This window comes from Panulirus ornatus, chromosome 29, assembly GCF_036320965.1.
Source record: "Panulirus ornatus isolate Po-2019 chromosome 29, ASM3632096v1, whole genome shotgun sequence".
NCBI lineage: Eukaryota > Metazoa > Arthropoda > Malacostraca > Decapoda > Palinuridae > Panulirus > Panulirus ornatus.
This window is the reverse complement of record NC_092252.1, coordinates 8,872,884-8,895,786: the sequence shown is the minus strand read 5'-3', so window position 1 is coordinate 8,895,786 and position 22,903 is coordinate 8,872,884. Positions and strand designations below refer to the sequence as shown.

The 22,903-nt window shown below is 48.1% G+C and overlaps 1 protein-coding gene across 1 annotated transcript in view; it reads right to left on the bottom strand.

Annotated features, from left to right (window-relative positions):
* The window catches only part of Sema5c (Semaphorin 5c), a 101,239-nt gene that overhangs the window by 52,649 nt on the left and 25,687 nt on the right, over positions 1-22,903 (bottom strand). Inside the window, exon 2 of the mRNA XM_071679141.1 lies at positions 18,017-18,065. The gene's annotated coding sequence lies outside the window, so the exon portion shown is untranslated. The remainder of the gene's footprint in view (positions 1-18,016; positions 18,066-22,903) is intronic.

The following is a 22,903-nucleotide window of genomic DNA, read 5'->3' as shown; positions in this document are numbered from 1 at the left end:
CTTAATCACCATGCACGAGCCGGTGCTTGGCAAAGGTGGTTTGTACCTCTTGCTTTGTCCGGACCACAAGGCACACACGCACGTATTCCTACGTTCAATTGAATTTTGAGCAACTAACATCTTCCATATAGAATCGTTCTCCTTTCTAAATTGATTGCCTGAGAAGAATATGTAAATGCACGAATCTGTTTTAATTTCATGATCTGTCTGTAATGCTTGGCCTGCTAGAGAGGGTTGTGTACGTCCTTAACCTACTAACTTGCATAGCCCGATAGTAGACGTGTTACGAAAACGCTATTGCAGATTACTAAGCTTTGTAGCAATCCAACCTCACCCAGTTGGTAAGAGACTCTTATACAGGAAGTCGGATCGACTGTCATGGGAAACACACGTGTCATGGAATATATATAAGTGGTACCTTCTGGTCAGGGATGGGTCTTGTGTCCGCGCCAGGGGTCTGTCTCCCAAGTATATGGTGTGCTTCATCTGGTGACGCTGTCTCACTTTCGAACAGATGTTACTCTTTTGGACATATCAGTCTTTGTGTCTCACTCCGCGCAGGTGTTATTCTATGGGAAGTGTGACAAAGGTTATGTCCATCATGTGTCGTGGCCACTTGGGTGCGCTAGGACTCCAGTATCACGTTCTAGAGTCCTGAAAGGCCACCTGATGACCTAGACACCAGAGTCACCAAGAACAAGTCCACGACGCCCTTGCAGGTCTCTTGGTGACCTCAGCACGTGGGCTCGAATGTGCCCCTTTGAATGTACAGTTTGTTCGTATTAACTATTCCTTTATGTAACTCCATCGGCTGAGGTAGTCTTCAGTACACAGCCCTAATGTTTGCTTCTGGATCACTTGACTTTTGATGAAGCAGATGCTGTTTAGGTATGGGTGACCCAACAGAGCCTAAGACACACTTCTTAATGCTCGGTGTGAGATAGAACTGGGGAAACAGTCACTCTCATCCCAAAATCCTCCACGGATGGGAAATCATTCTTGATTTCCCCTCACTGCACGTCTCATCGGTGGCAGGTGACTTCCTCACTGTATCAGCCAAAGTCACCACTGGTGTCTCCTGGCGTCTCCTGTTCAGGGGAAGTTAACCAGTTTTCACACCTGCTAACAACACTCATACTTAATCGAAGTCAAGTACAGACGCGTTCCATCTGACCTCCTGGGGGACTGCCAACTGCGAACTGCGTCATGAGCGTGGCTTCATATCCTCCAAGGGTCTACATTTTAAGCAATCAAGCCTCAAATTTTTAAAGAATGGGATGGTGGGGATGGACTTCATTTAGGTTATGTACATGCGAGTTAGGGATATTAAGCTGCGCCACACACACACAAAAAAATTTAAGTGCATAGACAGGAAAACATTATGATTGAAGTAAGTTACGATTCTATTGTCATCAGCTCCACCCTGACATAAACATAGACTGCAAGGCTACCACCTTGAGGGATTGTTTAAAACTCGTCTTCATGAGGGATTTGAACCCTCGCGCGCGCGCACACACACACACACACACACACACACACACACACACACACACACACACACACACGGTGTTTGTTAACTAGTAAGAGCCATTAGGATACGAGGACTGGGGTACGATACCTACTCTTTATACACTATTTCCATATATCCTGCCCAGTAACACAGTACATTTCTGCCTCACCCTGTATACGGTGTATGTATTGCCTACTAAACTGTTAAATATATATATATATATATATATATATATATATATATATATATATATATATATATATATATATATATATATATATATATATATATAATTATTATCCTCCTTTTAGAGTAGGACAACTTGTCACAGGTTTGAAGTTCCTGGATCACCTTGCTGGGCAACACTGGTTTAGTCCGGTCGACGGTTGGTTAACGTCCACTTACTTTAAATGTCCCCAGGTGTGTGTGTGGGTGTCGGTGTTGGTGTTGGCGTGTCAGTAAATGCCTGCTCTCTCTCTCTCTCTCTCTCTCTCTCTCTCTCTCTCTCTCTCTCTCTCTCTCTCTCTCTCTCTCTCTCTCTCTCTCTCTCGGTTTTTTTCATTAGTCTTTTTTTACGCTTCCTTCCCTGTGGAGGCAGGCGTACTGTTTTTTGCTACGGTCGTGTCCTTGCTGCTTCTTCTTTCCGTCGATTAAGGTTTTGCGCCACTTCCTTCAGTTTGAGTCCAGTTGACATGAAAAAAAAAAAAATTAGGCATGTAATTTGCTTAAATACCCACAGACTTCTTTTTAGATTTTCTCATTTCGATTCTACAAGGGATAGATATATATCATGGGGTTCATGGTCAGAGAACCTAAGTAAATGTATATTTTGGACTCTTGTTTGTCTGTCGAATGAGGAAAGACTTTCTATGTAAGATTCCTTTCTGCTATTAAATAGGTTTAAGATTCACTATATAGAAAGTGGTTTTCTTTTCTGGCGTTACTTTGCCATATTTTAGCCGATATTAATGAAATCTGGCACGAAGATGAATGCCTTTTTACATGTCTCATACTGCAAGTGTACCATATTTGTAATTTTACCTTTCCATGGTAATCCTTTAAGAGTCAAAGGTCACGAAAAAGAAGCACAAATTTAGGTGTCTTGGCCACTGCTGGGCCATACTTCAGTGCTTACCCCCACTTAATACTGATGACAAATGTGTGACGACCATTTGAGCCATTTTTCTTTTTTTTTTTTTTACAAGTGAAGTGTTACCAAAAGTCTGATTTTTTTTTTTTTTGTCTCTTCCTTTGCCACTAATTCAACCAACGTTGTGTGAAACTCGCGCATCCATTGCTCCATCGGTGCAACTGGTCTTGACGAGTCTCGGTAGAGACATTCAAGGTATGTGTGGAGGGAGGGAGTCACAGTGAGGTTGCTGGTATATGTTGGCCTTTCAAAGTTTCTCGAGTTTGCTCGTCATGATTGGGAAACACGTGTGGATTAGCCATGACCAAACCTCCAGAAGTAATCGAATGAAATTATCATATCTTAATCTTGAATTCTCCTGCTCCTTCCCTTTATTTTGCTCCTTCAGTTCCTCCTTCTTTTCCTCCTCCTCTGCTTCTTCATCGAGCACCCTCTTAAGCAGCTCCTGCGCCCTCCCGTGTACTCCTCCCTTGTACACTGCTGGGGGCGGGCGGGCGCGCCGTCCTGGGCATCCCGCAGGCTTGGAGACTGCGTGGCAGGCGGCACAGGAGCTCTCCTGTTAACGCTGTGCGGCAGGTATTATCAGTCTTACCTGCCAGATCATTACGGCGTAGCACCACAGGTGTTGTGTCTCTTGTCGGGGAAGGTCACATCAAGGTGGGAGAGAGAGAGAGAGAAATATATATATATATATATATATATATATATATATATATATATATATATATATATATATATATATATATATATATATATTTGTGTGTGTGTGTGTGTGTGTGTGTGTGTGTGTGTGTGTGTGTAGAGAGAGAGAGAGAGAGAGAGAGAGAGAGAGAGAGAGAGAGAGAGAGAGAGAGAGAGAGAGAGAGAGAGAGAGAGTACTTCATGACGAGCGTCTACGCCCAGATTTGTACCATGTGGCAAGGATAGAGGGTAGAGAGCCTAGCTAGCGGTCACCGCGCATGAGAAAGAGTGAGAGAAAGAGCAGAGAGTGGTAGCTCGGGGCACCAGCGGCCACGTCGTTGGGATAGCCTGTAGCGCTCATCAGACTAGTTGGAAATTGCGGCGGACCACCAATTATACTTGCTTCAGGCCACCCACCAGATGATGCCGCCCTACAGGTCAGGCCTCATTGCACATCACTCCACATTGTAGACGGAGTCACACTGCAGGTCGTGCTCCACTGGGTCAAGCCGCAGTGTATATCGCAGGCCACATGTATAGGTCAGAGTACACTGTAAATCAGACCACACTTCATGTCAGCTTATGCCACGGGTTAGGCCACACTGGAGATCAGGGTTTACCGTAAGGTATTCCACGCTACAGGTCAGGCTGAATCGTTGGACTTGGTCAGACTGCAGGTCAAGATTCAGTAAAGGCCAGGCAAAGAATGCTAGCAAGGATCAGGCCCAATTGCAGGTCACACGCCATCCTGCAGGAGACGAGTGTTTCTGATGTATACACGATCCTGGGATATTGGAGGTCGTCTCACGAGTTCGTCAACTGAAGAGTTAGCAAGTATGGTGCTGGTGAGGAGAGCCTCCACCGAGCTGTGTCTCCTGATGGTGAGCACAGCGTCCACCCAGCACTGCTTGCTGATAGCGACATTGTTCACTTCTGATGGTGAGTCACAACACTGAAGTAGTCATGAATACCACAGCATGAGAGCCGCCATGAGAGTCAGGTGACGGTAGATATCAGTCCCCAGTCGCTGTCTTGGTGATTACGACACCACAGTCAAATTATGTAGAACTACAGTCACACTTAGGACAGGTACAAGGACCGTATGATTATAGGCCGGAAGAAGTCTGGTGTCAATACGGTACGGTGTGTCGTCAGCACCATCACTCCACGGGTCAAGACAGCAGCAATCGCCCAGAGAACAGTGAGGGGTGAGTCAGTTTGGCAGCATGATGACTGTGTCTGAAGACGGTCGTCTGGTTCTCCACTTCATCTTCCTGTCCGACCCTTTCTTTTTTTTTTCCCCCTCAGCTTCTAACCGCATTTGAAAAGAAGAAAAAACAACATTATCATTGTACGAGCGTGAACGGAGTGGGTGGGAGCCAGACAAGGTGTGTTGGTTCCTCCTCAGGGGGTGGGAGTTGATGGTTGTGGTACCAGGAGAGCATTGTTGTGGCTCCAGCTGGCCCTCTCCTGCCCGGCTTACAGACCGGCCTCACGAGGACGTCTTTGTTGACCCTCCCACCGACACCCGCCCGTGAGTCAGCGGGAAGTGAAAACCCGATCAACATGCACCAACGATTTTTTTTTCTTCTTTTTTTTTTTTTTAAATACATTGTGTTGGTGGTGGGGCTCAGCAAACAATGTGGTGGGCAGCCGCTTGTCATACCCAGGCTGGTCGAGTCACGGCCCTGCTCCTCCCTGCTGACCGCGTCTCAGCCACTCGTATAGGAATAACATCCAGAGGTTGAAAAGTTCTACTGACGGAGGAGAGTTTAGGGCGTCGATGGCTGCACTAGCATATCCAGCATGGACTCAGACAGCTGGCAGCCTCCGTGAGGAATCTACCGAGTCATGATTTTCCTTTCTCATCCTGTGGCAAATACGTACGTGCAGCGTAGCCCTCATGTCCAAGCAGCATAGCCCACATAATTGGTCACTCTTATAAGGGAAACTATATTGCCTCGTTTATCCGGCATGATAAGCAGCTGGGAATTTTATCGCATGTCCAAGTTGGCTCAGTGCCGGACAATTTACATCTCATGTGGCGACGCGCGCTCGCGCATCTCTGTCAGAGCAAAGGCCTCCATCCTGATCCCTTACTGTAGGGAATCATCACCCTTCGCTGTGCTCCGCCTCCCGCTGGTATTGTGAGGACATGGGAGTAAGCTAAACTTTACACACACAAACACACACACACACACACACACACACACACACACACACACACACACACACCTGTAGACATGACCTAGCGGGTGTAGCCTTTCTCACAAGAGACGTTGCTCTGATCCAGCAGTCCTCGTCGGCGGGGCTTTTTGCAAGGCTGATACTGGTTCTCTGGGAAGCCTTGGGCGTCGTGTCTAGCTTAGTCCCACCTTGGCAGATAAATGAGGCAGAAACTGAAGAAGAACAAGAGGCAAGAAAGAAGTAAGAAGATAAAAACGAAAAATCAAGAAGTCGAAAAGAATGAATAGAGAAGGGCGTGGAGAGCGAGATGTTTTGTGGAATGTATTTTACCTTCATGGATGAGTTTGGTTACTGCGACCTTGCCATCCGTCCAGCTGTCGAGTATCAAAAGTAACTCTATACGAGGCAGATGGCTACTGTACCGCCTGTGGTGTTCTCTTGCTCTTGCCGTGTTAGGAACCTACACTTGTCTACACGCACTGAGTTGTGTACATAGACACGAACACGAGATACGAATATCCTAAAACATAAACACACACACATAACAGTGTTGACATACAATAATACACGCATGAAGGCCATAGACGACTTGGGAGTATACTTAGTACGTGTATGCACATAATACAAACATACATGCAAATAGACATACACAAACGAGAAGTTATGAATGCAGTTTGTGGTCGGCAGGAGCCTGCTCGCAGGAATGAACGCTGGTAAATACCGTAGGTTACTCTGGGTAAACACAGGTTGTCCATGTTGCTGTACGGCCGTTCATCTGTAGCATCGCTAATGTTATGTTGGTGTGATCCCGTGTTCCCAACCCATGTTCACCGGCCTCAGGTATGGGAACCTTCACCTTAAGGTTTCTACCATCCTTACCTCCCCTGCTCCCCAGCCCCTTGCCTCCCAGAGCCATCAAACACACATAAATAATACAACTGATTACCTGGTTTCGGACCCCAGGTCACCCACTCCTATGCAGGCTTGACTCCCAACTTCCTTATTCAGAGTTCAGACCCCAGAGGTTTAACTCCGAGGTCCGAACTCGTATATATTCCGCGTCCTAAACCTTACTGCCAAGTGTCAGAGGAGATTCAAGACCTGCGGAGCTCCAGATGTATACTGTCAGACACGGTTGGAGACGGATGTTTCGAGCGATTTATATCTCAGCATGTTAAAATGTTGGTTCATATGTTGCGTGGCGGGGATGACAAGAATGTTAGGCACAGTCACTGCCCTAGATCTTTGACAACACAGGTATTTAGCGCGACATCTCTCGCCAGATGTGAGCTCGATGGCGTGATCCACTTCTTGATGGTTGTAGGTTGGAGGGGGTTGAAGGATCCGGGTTGTGATGCGATGGGTGTTTAGCGGTGGGTGGTGGGAGTAGGCAGACCCTCATTTGTGTGCTCCACCCTCTCTGGCGCCACTAATGACACTGCGATATAATTCTTTGCATAATCGTACGCCGGTGGCGGTGTTCGGTGGCGCCCCCCTAACCAGCTGCAGTGCGGCCTCCATCCCTCCCTGCTTCCCGCACGTCCGTCACTCCGACCAGGTCTTCCCTCCGACGCAACTCATCCCACTCCACAAGTGTGTTAAGACAACATCCAGCGCATCCTCACCCAGGAAGAAGAGCGGGTCTTCATCAAGGGAGCACCGGTGACCGCCATGGGTCATGCCTGGACACCGCCATATGCATTATTTATCATTTATAAGTAGAGTGGTGAGAAGCAAGCTTCACACTGATAGCGACATTTGACACCAGGTCGTTTCATCTTTAGGGCACGACCCTTTACCACCACCTTATGACCGTCGAACACGACGACACGACCTGTGAGTACGACGGTGCGATCCATGGGTAAGATGGCTCTGCCTTTACTGTGAACCTTAAAGATTAAATGAAAGTTCAAGCCATCAGAGCCGAGGGGTCGTACCGTCGTGCTTTACGGTCGTACCCCCGTGCCCTACGGAACTGTCTGGTGTCAATTGTTACTGTCAGTCTGAAGCGCGTTTTCCCCTCACCCCTCACACTGAAGCTGTTGGTCGTGACGCATACGACAGTAATTGTGATCATCGATCAGTCAGTGTACAAGCATACCTGGCCCTGCGATGGGTTGGTCTTCCAAAGGCGTGGGACTGATGGCCTCTGGAGCCTTGGCCGGCTCCTGCTGGCGACAGTGGCTCACAACAGCCACGCCAGGCAACCACTACTATCAGGTGCGCCTGGGATATATTGGTGGGTTTTCTTGTTTCTATTCTTTTCCTTGGTCTAAAGTCTCCGTCCAGAGTAAATACAGTGTTACCGTGATTTGCGAATTGAGTTTTTGAACTAGTCGGACTATTAATCACAATTTGTCCCTCAGCGTAACTGTAGCAGTGTCATGCGCCGTCAGGACCTTCATAACAAGCTGGCATCCTCAGGAATACAGTGTTAGACGTAAGCACAAGGTTCCTGTGCCATCAATGACCGACCAACACGCTGACCGACGACGGCGCACGATCATTTGAGCGGGACCCCTGCCAGCTGAGTCGACACCTGAACCAGGCCAACATGCTCCAGTTTCAGCTTTTTTCCCCCCCTCCAGGGGCTAATTTATTGGGCATTGCCCCACATCCTGTGTGGGGACACCGACAATAGACTACCGCAAATGGTGATGCTCGAGTGGTGATATTAAGCCATAAAAGGGTACGTTCATACTGATGAGTCCCCTGGTGTAAAAGCCTCCATTCATAAATGATCATAAAAAAAAATATGGCCTACCCAGAGAGGGCCAATCCTCATCATTTTTACAATTTCCTCGACGTGAACACATCACCATCATCACCATTCTAGAGAGGCCTTCACGACCTGATGCGTATGAGGATGTTTGGATACCATCAGCTCAGCCAGGTCTGCTCACATCATCATCTGAGCCAGGCTACCACACACCACCGCCACCTGAGCCGGGCCACCACACCACCTCCACCTGAGCCGGGCCACCACGCACCACCGCCACCTGAGCCGGGCCACCACACACCACCTCCACCTGAGCCGGGCCACCACGCACCACCGCCACCTGAGCCGGGCCACCACACACCACCGCCACTTAAGCCATGCCACAACACACCACCTGAGGCAGGCCAGCAGGCTACAAGCCAGAGTGACCGATGACCTGCGCGATAGAGTGGCATCAGGCAGCAGGAGGGAGCAGCCCCGTCATCCCGCTCAGGTACAAGCAACAGGTCTCATTAAGGCGGCCATTATGAGTATCTGTTTATTCATGTATTTATTTTCTTATTTACTCGCCTATATATACAGCTTTCACTCTGTACGTGTCCGCAGTGAAGTGGTCCATCCGGGCGAGGATGTTATGTACCTCCCGCTGTAGTTCCTCGTACAAAATAGAACGAAAACTATGTACTTGTACTGATGTTTAGAATTTGTCTTACTACGTTCGACTTGTGGGACGCATCTCGCACGAAATAGTTGGTGACTGGAGGTAATGTGGGGAGACGAGAGGCCTGTCCTGGGGTCAAACTTCTCGAAAGTATTGAAGTATCGGTTGAACACAGATGAACGAGAACTTTTGGAGTTCATGAGACCAAAGGTTCATAGCTTAGGTGAGTGTTAGTGTCTGGGTCCTCTTAGGGGTTGATTTGACACACAGTAAAATTCCTGCACCAAAAACTGGTCTGGTATATATTTTTTGTCTCAAGTTTTCCCTCTTAGATACAAATGTGCAACCAGGAGTTCTCACCAGGTGACTACTTTACCTTGTGTGTTCTGACCTACAGGGATCGGGAGGTCTTCACAGTTGTAGTATAAGCAGCTAAAACTAATATAACAGGCAGTTGTCAGTATGTACTGTGGGTGAAAGTAGCGACTTTACAGAGTAGAGTGTTGCCCCTAGAGCTGTTTGGTCCATGGCTCGCACAAGGGAGGGCGTTTGTGCTGGCATTTAGCACCATCGCACAACATACCGTATATTAGGAGGTCCTGGCGGTGCGAGGGTATGACACAGCACAGCACATTGGGTTCATAGTGACGAAGGTAATGGTCCACTGAGGCGACGGCCGGCCGGGCGTCGGTCGGTGATGGTCGCATCTTGCGACACCACTCTGACAATTGAACCCCTTCCACTCGCTTGCAGCTCCTCCTCCACCACGCAGTCCACCGTCTCACCCGGGGCGTTTAACCTCGACCACGTTAGCACCTAGCTCTCTACGGCGCCCTGGTAATGTCCCTCTGTAGGGGTGTTAACTCCTTAATTTGTTTACACTGGTGTGCTGGTAGCCTGATCCCTTAGTCCGGGTGGCGTTCGGTTGCAAGATGGCGGGACGTGTTAGTGCTCTCCCCTATCTCTTATGACAGCATGTAGAAGTTTCACCCCGTGATACCATTAACCATTTAGTTTGGTAATTCGATATCAACACTCACAGATGTGTGTGTGTGTGTGTGTGTGTGTGTGTGTGACGAGAGAGAGAGAGAGAGAGAGAGAGAGAGAGAGAGAGAGAGAGAGAGAGAGAGAGAGAGAGAGAGAGAGAGGGGGGGGGGGAGGGGTGGTGGTGAGCCAGCATCGGCCCACAGCGTCCTCACTACTCTGGTCACCTACAGTAATAACGTACGTGAGAATATTGCCTCTTGCCACACCATCACCTCCAGTACTTAACCCCTGCCCGTCCCTGCCCCGACCTCCCGCCTGCTCCTGGTCCAGTGATGTGTGTGTTAATGCTGGTCGCTCCTACTGCCCTCCATAACATTATATATATATTATTTTTTTTTTTCAATTATGTCTTCACTCACGAGGGGTTGAAATACAGTATGTTTAGCGAAACGAAATTTATCGACAGGAGAAAAGGTCAGGCAGGATGTAATTATGCTGTCAAGAAACTGAAAGATAACTCTGTCTTATAATACTTTCCAGTAAGGACGCTAGATGCCTCAGGGAAGGACAATTAGCCGCGGCACGAGAACACAGTCTCACCAGGCTATTAAAAAAACCTTAAAGAGAGAAAAATAACATATTTAGGTGGAACACAGCAGACAGCTCTTTACTATGAAGTGTAGACGAGACTCGAAAGATCTGAGAATCATTTCTAAGAAGGATATGAATATGTTTTTTAATCTGTGTTCATCTCAGTCCATGTAAACTTCATCGTCTCAGTCCATGTAAACTTCATCATCTCAGTCCATGTAAACTTCATCATCTCAGTCCATGTAAACTTCATCATCTCAGTCCATGTAAACTTCATCATCTCAGTCCATGTAAACTTCATCATCTCAGTCCATGTAAACTTCATCATCTCAGTCCATGTAAACTTCTTCATCTCTGTCCATGTAAACTTCTTCATCTCTGTCCATGTAAGCTTCATCATCTCAGTCGATGTAAACTTCATCATCTCAGTCCATGTAAACTTCATCGTCTCAGTCCATGTAAACTTCATCATCTCAGTCCATGTAAACCTCATCATCTCAGTCCATGTAAACTTCATCATCTCAGTCCATGTAAACTTCATCATCTCAGTCCATGTAAACTTCATCATCTCAGTCCATGTAAACTTCATCATCTCAGTCCATGTAAACCTCATCATCTCAGTCCATGTAAACTTCCTCACTGTATCCAACATTATACAGTCCCGCTCTGTACCTAGATATTGTACTTATGTTCTACGATCATTTCTCGTCAAGATGTGTAGTTGAGTTAGACTTTTTCTTTTTATCTATCTGCTCACAACTCGATTCCATTGTGAACTGAAGAAAGGTCTTGATGGCACTGTGTCTAACGCTATTGGCACTATTCTAGGCATTGCTGGGGATCTCCTTCGGTTATCACGAAATGAATGAAAACGAACAGTCGTGTGGGGGGGTCGGAGGAATAGAACTGGATATAATCTCATGTTCGTATTCTTCAAATATAATCTTTATTCACTTTGGAGGTAAGGTTGTTGAGAGAGTATATTTCTGTGGTACAGTGAGCAGTATATGTGTCATACTACCCTGTCGATACATTCTTAGATTCCCGATGAGACTTATGGGGAATACTGTGACAACGAGTGAGTCTGATCATTTAAGCATTTGGTTTTATTTGATATTTCCTCTTATTGTTGTATTTTTCAGTTCCTAATCGCTTTTACCGCCTTCTAGAAGTAGCGTCAGGAACGGATGTATAAATGGTCTCATTTTCACACCTCCAGCTGCCATGTGTAATGTTTCATTTGCCCTGCTTTATACCATTAATAGCAAGTCGCCCCCCATGTATCACCTCGTTCCATTACTTCCTATCCAACGCACGCGTCTCAGCCTTCTGGATAATCAGGTCTGTGATGTATGGGATCATGTAACTTGGTAAGCTAAGATTTGAGTGCACGTAACGTAAGGCTTTGAGTGAATTCTAGGTGACATTGACGCGAATCCCGTCTTGGGACCCAGCTTTCTCAATAAGGACTGGGTCACACTCAAATGTTGGCCGCAACAAAGGAGTCACTCATCCACTTATGATCATTTCACTCCTTATTCTGTTGAATTGTAACCTTGGGTTTTTCAAGAAATATAAGTGTGGTACCAAGGACTTATAATTCACATCTCGGTATTGTATTGATTTATACCATGAGTGTGATTGAAAAAAAAAAAGGAAACTGTTATCAGGAATGGCTGTTTCTGTGTTATCTATGAGTGTATTTTTTTTCTTTCTTATCTGAGGGCCAGATCTGGAAACGTTTTATTAGGGAGGAATTAGTCTTACAGAGATGCCTGGCCACACACCTACATGTTCTACGATGGGATTACTGAAGTCCAGGGTGTCAGGTGCTTTGTGTGATGCTGGAGTATTTAAACCCATTACTTTCAGAGGACTCCGTTTAATCCCTTGAGCACGACGGTACGATCCCTGGGTTCATATGATGGCCTGGTCTTTGACCGCCAAAAAGGTCGCGTCACCATACGCAAGGGTGGTCGTACCATGGTGGTCAGCCGAGGTTAAGGAGGCTTCCCAAATCACATCCAGGAGTAAATGAATGAGAGAGAAACTTACGATGGTTGTAAGGCGTTTGTTTCCAGTTTTCATAACCTATGTAAGAGCGCGTATCTGGAGTCTCGATTTACCTGTGGGTTTAACAAGAAATAACAGCCACCTGTCTGCCTTTACTCGTGGTCTCTTAGTATCACGGGTTTCCAACAGTCAATCGTTACGGAAGTAAGTAGAAAGAAAACCTTTCTTGGTTGCTTTCTGTATGTTGTCACCTTTTTATTGGCCTTCTAGTGTCGTTAAATGGTTTATAAGCGGCTCAAGCACACGTCACTTGGGAAGGTCTGTGAGAGTACCTCCCACAGGCACATGTGGTAGCCATTAGCTGAGACGCGAGAAGGTCAGAGAGGTTTAGCATAGTCCCCCGTCAAGGTTTATTAATAGATGGGATGTATTGAACATGTTAAGAAAAGTGCTGTTAAACACTGCCTCTCCCAGATGGATGAATTGGTTGAATGGAGACCAGTGTTGATAGGCACAGATAAGTTTATGACATATAGAATTACGAATAGTGTTTTTCTTTTTCTTCTAGTTCAAGCACACTGTCTTAAGTACTTTCTATAGTGTGCATGGTGCAGCTTTCGTACGTGTTCGCTGTTTCCCGCGTAACCGAGGTAGCGTCAGAGACAGATGACTGAACCTAGGAGGAAGAAATGTATACAGTTCTTCCTTTAAATATTAATACGAGAGAGGGGAGGATTTCCAGCCCATCTCCAACACACACATTTCGTCGCCTCCTACGACATGCAGGAGGCACATGGGCAGTGTATTCTTTCTCTCGCTCTCGAGATTTCAGAGAAAACACTTTTCTTTGACTTGATTGAATAACAGATGACTCAACAGAGTAATGACTAGAATTGTTATAATTTTGAAGTTGTCGTTGACAGTGACTTGAGGAATACTGTGTGTTTTTGTCACCATCGGTCTGGGTAAAGTGTGGCGCAAACCTGATGCCGTAAAGCCTCATCTTTACTTCTTACTCGAAAGATATTAAGTTTTTTCTTCTTTTTTTCGCTCGTCACCGGAAAGGTCAGTAGCAGTAGAATTTCACCGGAGGAGTTACTGTCACTCAGAGGCTACTGTCGGGTAGCGATGCCTCTCTCCATTTTACCGTGAACGTTTTCGAAGCTGTTACCAAGCAAGTACATCATCTGAGTGGGTTTTGACACTCACACAGCTTATGCTTAGTACCCAAGTTACTGTATAAATGATGCTTGTTTGAAGACATCTCTTAAGACCCAACGGGCATGGCAGGACATGAGACATATCGACAAGGGTGCAGGGAGGTGAATTGTTCGTCCGTGTTGTTTGAAGACATCTCTTAAGACCAGCGGGCATGGCAGGACATGAGACATATCGACAAGGGTGCAGGGAGGTGAATTGTTCGTCCGTGTTGTTTGAAGACATCTCTTAAGACCAGCGGGCATGGCAGGACATGAGACATATCGACAAGGGTGCAGGGAGGTGAATTGTTCGTCCGTGCACAGTGTGCGCAGTGTCTTAAGGTCCATCATTATTCAGTGGCGGTGTATGATGCGATGTGTGGCGTGATGGGCTAACGTGCTCCCGTCTGGCCCACTGCAGTAAATGTATCTATAAATGGAAACATGTTTCCCGGCAATAATGAGACTTCTGAATACCTGTATATCCCATGAATACCAATTTCTGGTTCTGTTGTTGCACACTGAAACAAGCCAGACTTTATGTACGGTTCTTTACGTATGGTACAATAGCAGTGATTGACGGATCTTACTTTTATCTCCATAGATTTTAGAGTGTAGTATGAAACATGCTTGTTTAGGTAGACCTAAATAGTTACGGTATAGGACTAGGATGATGAGCGGTCGGCACACGGCACTTGCACACTAAAATACTGAGACAAATGCAGCAGTTCAAGCACACTTGAGGAACACCCTGAAGAAAAAAAGAAAAAAAAAAGAAGGATCTTGGTGTGTGAAATTTGAATACGGAATAGAAAACTCAGGCTGAAGAAGACACCTTTTTTTCTTTACAAAAAGGCAATATCACTCATAAATATATATAAGATAAATGCATTCTGTCCATCCACTTTTAAATTAGAAATAAGAGAATAAATCTGAGTTTAGAGGTGAAAAACAACGCTGGGTTACCAGTTCGTAGATCTGAACGACCCAGTCCGACCCAGAGGCTGCACCAGGGGCACATTCCAACACAGGTGGCGTTGACGGTGTGGAGGAGGGAGGTGAGGAGGCGAGTCCGCGGGGGAAAGTAGACCTAGCGGGGGCCTCTCCAGGAGCAGGTGGGGATGGCAACACCCTGGCCGGTCGTAAAGAGCTCCCAGCAGGAGGCTCTTCAGGGTAATGGATGGATGGCCTCCACGCAGCTTGCGTCGACCAACACTGTGGCACAAGCTTTCTAGTCGAAATCTCTTGAGTCTCATGACGGGAGACGGAGGGAATGTTGCTGAATATTTCCTCGGTTCTCTGACGTATCTTTCATAAACCAGCTACTGAATTTGGACTTTGATGCACGATTAGCTTCAGTCGCCATGGTACCGTAATGGAATCAGGCTTTCAGGTGCTTTGTTCAGCATCTGAAGATACACTTGTCTCTAAGTATCTTTAAGATAATTGAGAAAACCTCAGACAAAATAGGTCGCGGTACATCCCATCTTTACACAACTTACCCCTTGATTTGGAGTAAGTTGCTCTCCCCCCTTGTGCTTGTTTGTGTCTGTGTCCCAATCTATGACTTGATCAGGATGATAGCGTCCATAGGGAATATCTGAGCCTCGTATGTTAAGATACCGCCAATCAACGTCTCTTCGGGAGTGTAGCAAAGTTGGTGCATCAATTGTTAAGTCTCCCACGTGTCAGAGTGGGAATGTAGCACGTCTTCTACCCAATATATCGTGCTGGAGTGAGAGAGTAGCAAGGTTCGCACACCTCTGTCTTGTACAGGAGTGGCAGTGTTGCAAGGCTCTTTCACCTGCGTCTTGTTCACGAGTGGAGATATGGCAGTGTTGCAAGGCTCGTTCACCTGCGTCTTGTTCACGAGTGGAGATATGTCAAGCCATTTCTTCCCCACAAGTATGGTGGCTGCGAGAAGCATCTGGGCAGTGTGTTTCACCGGCCGTCAGCTAGACTCATATAATCAACAGATATTTCTTGCGAGAGAAATGCAAAGTTCTGGAGTTTATTTTTTTTTCTCTAGTATGTATGGAAAATTATTGTATCTGCGGTATAGTTTCTCCTATTTAAAAAAGTGTTAGAATGTGAACTCAAATATCTTAAGCATGTGAAGTCTGTCATCCTCGTTTGGAGGGGGTCGTGATTTCAGCAACAGAACCCGCCTCACTGAGGCGTCTGAGGCTTAAGATGGGATTTTTAACCCCTTGACCGTGACGGTACGGTTCTTCAGCATGGTGGCACGACGCTCGAATACTTCGCTATGACCCTTGAGCTAAGTATGATGGCCTGGCCTTTGACCTGACCCATAACGAAGAAGTCAAGAGGCCAGGCGATTATACCCAAGGACCATACTTTCTTACTCGAAGGTCGTACCTTCGTGCTCAGGAGTCGTACCGTCGAGCCTAAGGGTGCTCAAGCGTCGTACCGTTGGGGACGAAGGGGTTAAGAAAATTATTGAACCGTTCCCGGGTCATGGGTCAGCCATACTGCCTAAGAACGAAATATATAGCCAACATCAGGTGTAGATATCATCATACATATTTTCTGCCTAATTATTCAAGTTGCTTTAATGTTTAACGTTCCCTGATTACTTATGTTAAAGTTATGAAGCAGAATTAATGCACAATGAATCCCAGCCAACGAGCTGGTGTCGTAGGTGTTGTGTGCTCACCCCGACCTAATACAATCAAACCAAAAATGAATATCCAATTAAAAACTTTTATCTTGCGTTTAGGAGCACTAGGAAGCTTAGCTGTCCCCTCTGACCTTTCAGCCCCGGGAATGGGAAAGCATCTCCAAACATGAACAGGAGTAGTGCCTCATTTACGACTCCATTATTTATCACTTACACGTTCAGGCGAGTGAAAATATGTGTAAAAGTTTAGGGGGTCGCGGCTGGGCCTGGTGCTTGTAGCTGGAGGTGGTCGACTCAAGACGGTGTGTTCGAGGGTCATTATCTTTAACAGGTCTCCCAGTATATATCCCTCGGTTATGTGTAAATGTTAGATGGTTGTAAACGCGCGTTTACTGTTTGGTTATAGTGGGTAATAAGAGCACATCCCCCACTACGACGCTAACAGACACACACACACCGATCCGTCCTCACAGCAGACACCCAAAAGGCAGCATATCTACTACGACGCCAACAGACACCTCGGACACACACACACATACGAACTCGTCCTCAGAGCAGACACTTAACAGACGCCACATTAGCAATATGGTAATACCCACCCTACATTAGCATTCCAACAGTACCAGTTCTCGGAGTTGGAAACTACCTGGAATTATGATAGTTTACATACTTTTGAGAATAATACTTGGAGGTTCTGGTGTTCCCCCGGAATATTTCCACAGCCGTGGTGTGACTCCGGTATCCAGTAGCGCCCTGAGAGCAGTCGCTACGCCTCAGCTCACGTCTGTGCGTCAGGGTGTGCGCCAGACGGAGGACCCCGCACCTGTACAAGCTTACAAAATGAACCTGTTCTGGCTTCTGTACCTGGCTTGACGTGCGGGTCCCGATTACAGAGCATGATTGGCCTATGGGCTGAGCCTGGCTTGTATGGTAAAACTGACTAGTAGATTTGGCTTGCTTTCTTCAGTACATGTGTCTTCTTGAGGAGAGGCTAAGGGTACCACGCAGCAAGCGACCAGCGTCGTCCAGCCAGCCCAGCCCTACCGTGCCCTGCCCTGCCTTGCCCTGCTCTGCCATGCTATGCCATGCCATTTCTGCCTGGGGCTCCTCTTGCTTCCCACACCCCACCATTTACTTATAATTAACACTTACCTTCAGCATTGCTACAATCTATTCTAATCCCCCCTCCCCCTTCACCCCCTCAGTGGCTGCCATAAAGTTGCTATAAAGACATTGAGTACAAGTTTCTAGTTCTTACCTGGCCCATAATCACATAATCATCACCGTGACCTTTCTCGGAAACTGGGTATTATTGAAAGCTGGAGCAGATAGCAGGTGAGCGCACACGCATTATGGTGCGTAAAGATAGTGTGAAAAGTGTGGGAGAGTTTGAGGAGGGTGCAACGGATCGGCGAGGTGTCTAGACACCCCTGCCCACTCCCTATTGTTTTTCTGCGAGTTTGTCTTGACGGATTCTATGGTTCTCTCTCTCTCTCTCTCTCTCTCTCTCTCTCTCTCTCTCTCTCAGCGTGGGAACTCGTAAATGAATACTCATCCTCAATTCCATCCTTCTCAGTCGCACCTCCCCCTCTGAAACCAAATTCTTGTAGCCAGATCCATCGAGGCTTAAGCAGCTGTTTTCGTTGTGGAGTGTAAACAAACTTGGTGTGTACTTACCGGGGGTCTCGGGGCCTCCCCTGCTGGTGGTGCTGCCGCTGCAGGAACTCTGAAACAGAAGGAAAACATCGAGTTAACACAACCTGTCGCAAGACTTCTTCATAACAAGCTGTTCATTCGGCAGCTGTACCTCCCTCCTGAGGGCTGTGGATGTGTCTCTCTGCTGTCTTGTTCTCGTCATCTCTGTCTCCTCTCCCAGGTGTGTCTCCATCTCCCCCTCTCCCCTTCCCCACAGGTCCCTGGACGGGCAGGTAGGCTGGCGTGTCGGCGCGCATGAGAGCAGGAGTCGCCAGGTAGCGGGGCGCGGGGCCGAGGCTGCCGCCAGGATTCCCTATAAGGCAGTGCATTTGCAAGTGGCCCCGCGCGCTGCCTCTCTACTTTCACCCTGCCACCCCTGCTGCCCAATCGTGGTGTACCGGGTTGTACTGGGTCACAGGTACACCTCTACTACCCGTTCGTGGTGTACCGGGCCTCTGCAATACATCTGTTGGGTGTCTGGTGAGGGAAAGAGGAGGAGGGGGAAGTGGGCCTCTACCGGGCTTCTGGTACCTGGCCAAGTGTAGCGTAGCGCGAACTGCTGGTCCACCTGCACCAAACCCCACATGGTGTACTTGGCGGTCCAACACCATCATCATCTTGCACCGGCCATCTGGTAGACCTCCGTCCAGCTAGGCGTTGTGTACCGGGCTCGTGGTACATCTGCACCTGGCTGGTCGTGGTGTACCGGGCCGTCCACAGCATCAGGTTGCTCTTCTTTCGAGGGAGCTGGCCGGGAAGAGAGATGTTGGCACCACCACCAGCTTGGCTCGCGGCTGAGCAGTCCACTCCAGCATTCTCCCTGTTTTTTTTTTTGTTTTTTTTGATGTTTTTGTGAGCTACGCCAGTACTACTAGCCAACAGAAAGTATATGTAATAACCCAGCTCTCTATTTCGCGTTGCGTTCAAGCATTCTCTCTCTCTCTCTCTCTCTCTCTCTCTCTCTCTCTCTCTCTCTCTCTCTCTCTCTCTCTCTCTCTCTCTCTCTCTCTCTCTCTCTCTCTGCGGTGAGCGCTACGTGCTAGCCTCGTTATAGGGTAACTTGTCGGCGTAGTTCCTCATAGCTAGGCAGGTCTTCCTTCCTCGTATATCAGACTGGTTCTTACTATTTCCGGTCACGAGTGACTCCTGGGCCGCTGGGGAGGAGGTCATAGGTCACATTGCTTTCTCTCGACACTAGTCCCTGACCAGTGTCGCTCTTGTGACCACCTCCCCTCCTCCCTCCCTCCTCCTCCCCCGATAACCCAGATCATGCAACACCGCCAAGAGGAGCGTAAACAATCTCTGCTCCATCGCTAACGTCAGAATGTTACCTCACGGACGCCACGTACGATCGCTGGCACTTTATCGGTGTGATCCGGCACAACATAAACATTGTCCAGCGGGGCGGAACTACACAGGTGAGCAGCCCCATGGCGGGATGGGGTTCTTCACCTTGCAGCCAACCCCTAGATAGTCCACTCGGGGGGAGAAGGGGAGAGGAGTGGAGGGTTTACAGCGGAGGGAAGACCCACCCGCGCAAGCCGCGCTAACGACGATCTTTTGATATCAGAAATTATTTATCATCACCTAAGCCGCCAGCCAGGTCAGAGAGAGCCACTGTTCAGGCAGGCGAGTCAGCTTGGCTCCAAGGTTTCACTCACCCCCATGGTGCCCTCCCCTACCCTCCTCTCCACGCGGGGGTGGTTGAGTGACAGCAGCGACCCGGTCGTCAGGTGTCGTGTTCCTCCACCTCGACCATGGGGGGGCCACTCTGACCTCCCACGCTAATGACTTCCATATTCTCCACAATGCCATATTTACACCGTCCCTGAAACAGGGTATCGACCATCGTGGTGCCTTAAGAGCTCTAATAGGTGTATTTTGACAACATTCCTCAACGAGCGAACCAGAGATGTCCCTCTGTAACCGGTTCTTGGGAGATGTCCCATTATGGTGCCTCCGTGAGACGGCCCACTCAATTTTTCTTGGTTGGGGCCATATCACGTGTGTATCATGTCCCTGTTAGGGGCCTCTGCAGGGCTAGCGTGCTGGGTGAGCGGGAGGCAGGCCGGGGGGAGGGATCATCTGGCACAGGTGGTTACAGTTGCCCTCTAGCGCGGAAGGGAGTGGGTCAGTCCACGGCCACAAGAGGACTCTGGTTACCACCGCAAGACACGGCCGCGCTCCCTCCTCAACATCTGCATCACACTATCATCAGAAATCACTGTTTTCCCGAGAGGACGGGTTACCACTCACACCACACCATAAAAAGGAGGATTTAGGTGTCAGGAAGCATCCAGGGCTGTTGATTAGCACAGCTGCTGTAACGCAGACTCGCAAATTATCGTGTACAGTAGTGGCGGCGCATCTGGAGGCGATATGACGGTGCGAGCGGCAGGGTTAACCTGCGGACTAGCAGGAACTAATGGCCAACAGCGTCAGGACACCGGTGTAAGACTAGCAGGGCCTCACACCGCCACTCTTCTCTCACCACCAGAAGAACGCCTCCCCAGCCGACAAGGACACGAGTAAAAGGGGAGCAGTTTCAGGCTGGCGAGTGTTGGCCACACGCTGCTTACCGACGTATGATGTAGCAAACGCTTTAGTCCAGGATAGTTATCCTTTCCCCTTGTACTTGCTTCGGCAGTACTTATTCTCCTATCCTCCCCCACCCCCTTCCACTAGGACACACACCTGCAATATTGGCTGCTTCCAGTAACAGAGCAAGTAAGACCAGACAACCCTCCCAGTTGATCCTGTAGGGTATTCAGCTTCCCACAAGGCCACCCTTAGATATGTCTGATGTTTTGGGGAGAAAAAAATAAAGCGGCGCTTCCTTGAAATAAATCCAGTATTCACATCAAATGCAAATGCCATCGGGCATTTCATTCGCAAGACGAGGGACAACAAACATCGGAGTTTTTCGTACTAAAGTTGAATAAAAACATTCCGTTCAAGCCAGTGATAACGACTGGCGACATCCCACTATTGAAGTGACGAACTCCGCCAGCTGGTTATTCACAGGAGTTCCTAGCTGGAAGAAGATTCACATCAATGACACCTACACACATGAATCTTGGACGATGTCATGTCTGGTCGTCGGGATGATCACAACCGACGTCTGAGAAATACCTTACAATAGGAGGAGCAAAGGAGAACTATAAATTCTAACATTGAATTCGACTGCTCCTCCGTCCTAAGTAAGTGAGGTGTTTTGGTGTTATTCTGGTGGCGGCAGCAGAGGCACAGGGCAGTGGACTGCGTCATGACTCACGGCTGTTACTCCAGTACCACATACCTGCAACCACATGAAGCAAGGCAAGTTTTTCTTATAAGTTGACCTGCGGTGCGACTGACAGTGGAGAAGTGGGGTGGTAACTGTGGCGGTGGCGGTGGTGGTTGTGGTGGTAATTGGTAACCTAGGGTGGTGTTGCTGCTGTGATTGGTCGTGGTAACCTTAAGGTGGGTTGCTGTGGTTAGGGATAGTGGTGACCTGTGGTAATGGTGGTGGTGGTGGTGGTGGTTACTGCCGTGGTGGTAGTGGTAGTAGCCTGTGATGGTGGTAGTTGCTGTGGTGATGAGTGTTGTGGAGAGAGAGAGAGAGAGAGAGAGAGAGAGAGAGAGAGAGAGAGAGAGAGAGAGAGAGAGAGAGAGACTGGTGGCACTTGAGCTGGGTGGTGGTGTTGTCTGCTGTCAAGCATCCTGAGGTGTTGATGGCCTGGGGACTGTGTTGGTAGCACAGTGGGTATGACAGTGACAACAGTTAAGAACTCTGTAGCACTGGTGGCCTGCGATGGTAAGGAAGATAGATATATATGTATAGCTCCGGTGGCAGTGACAACAGTATAGATGTCTGTACCATTGGTAACAGTGACATCAGTTGAGGATGTCTGTAGTAGCGGCGGCGTAGGCGGCAAGTGCGATTGGTAACGGTGCCCGGGGCGACATCACTTACACAACGCAGTTACGACCAGAATATTGTGTTGGTTCTCACTCCAGGCCGGCAGGGGCTTGGCAGGGTTGTGTGTGTGTGTGTGTGTGTGTGTGTGTGTGTGTGTGTGCGGTGCTCGCAGTGGAAGATGAACAGTGGTCGCAGTCAGTGGGAGAGGTTAGGTTAGTGGTGGAAGATGGTAAGGTACATACCTATCATATGGTGAAAAGTTTTAAGAGTTAGTTGGAGGTAAGGGAGTCAAAGAGCTGAGATAGGTAATTGGAATAAGTATGCAGTGGCAGGTGGTTAGAGGGGGAGTTGGGCAGTTAGGAGGACTTAGTAATGTAGATGGCAATAGGACATTTATGGTGGAGGTAGAGCTGAAGGATCTAGGAGAGGCATTGTGAGAAGTGGTGGTGGTTGGTGGTGGGGATGGCTTGAGGCCACACCAGCACGGTGATACCAGTTGACAGAGCGCCCCAGGACACGACCTACAACCTACCCCAAGGGGAGGACACACACACACACACACACACACACACACACACACACACACACACACACACACACACAACACCACCTATCGAGAGGTGCTCAACACACTGGTGCTCCCGACTCTGCCAGTCGTCCTCCAGGGTTCTACACGTGCGGGAAGACGCTGCTGCACCATCCTCTCGCCACCGTCACCTCCTGCCACCTGAAATCCCTCGGTCCACGTTCCAGCTCGTCTCCACAACGGCTTCGTATAGACCTCTAAAAGAGAACAGCCATATTCCAGTTATTAAAAACGTCTTCAGTAATCAGTTCCCTGTACCTGCGTAAAGGCATTTGACCTCTGCGGTCCACTTATGTAGCCCTAAATTTTTTACGGTGTGTATATCTTTAGCCTTCGACGGCAGGTAATTCTCCAAAAAGCTAATAGTCATTATTACTATCAC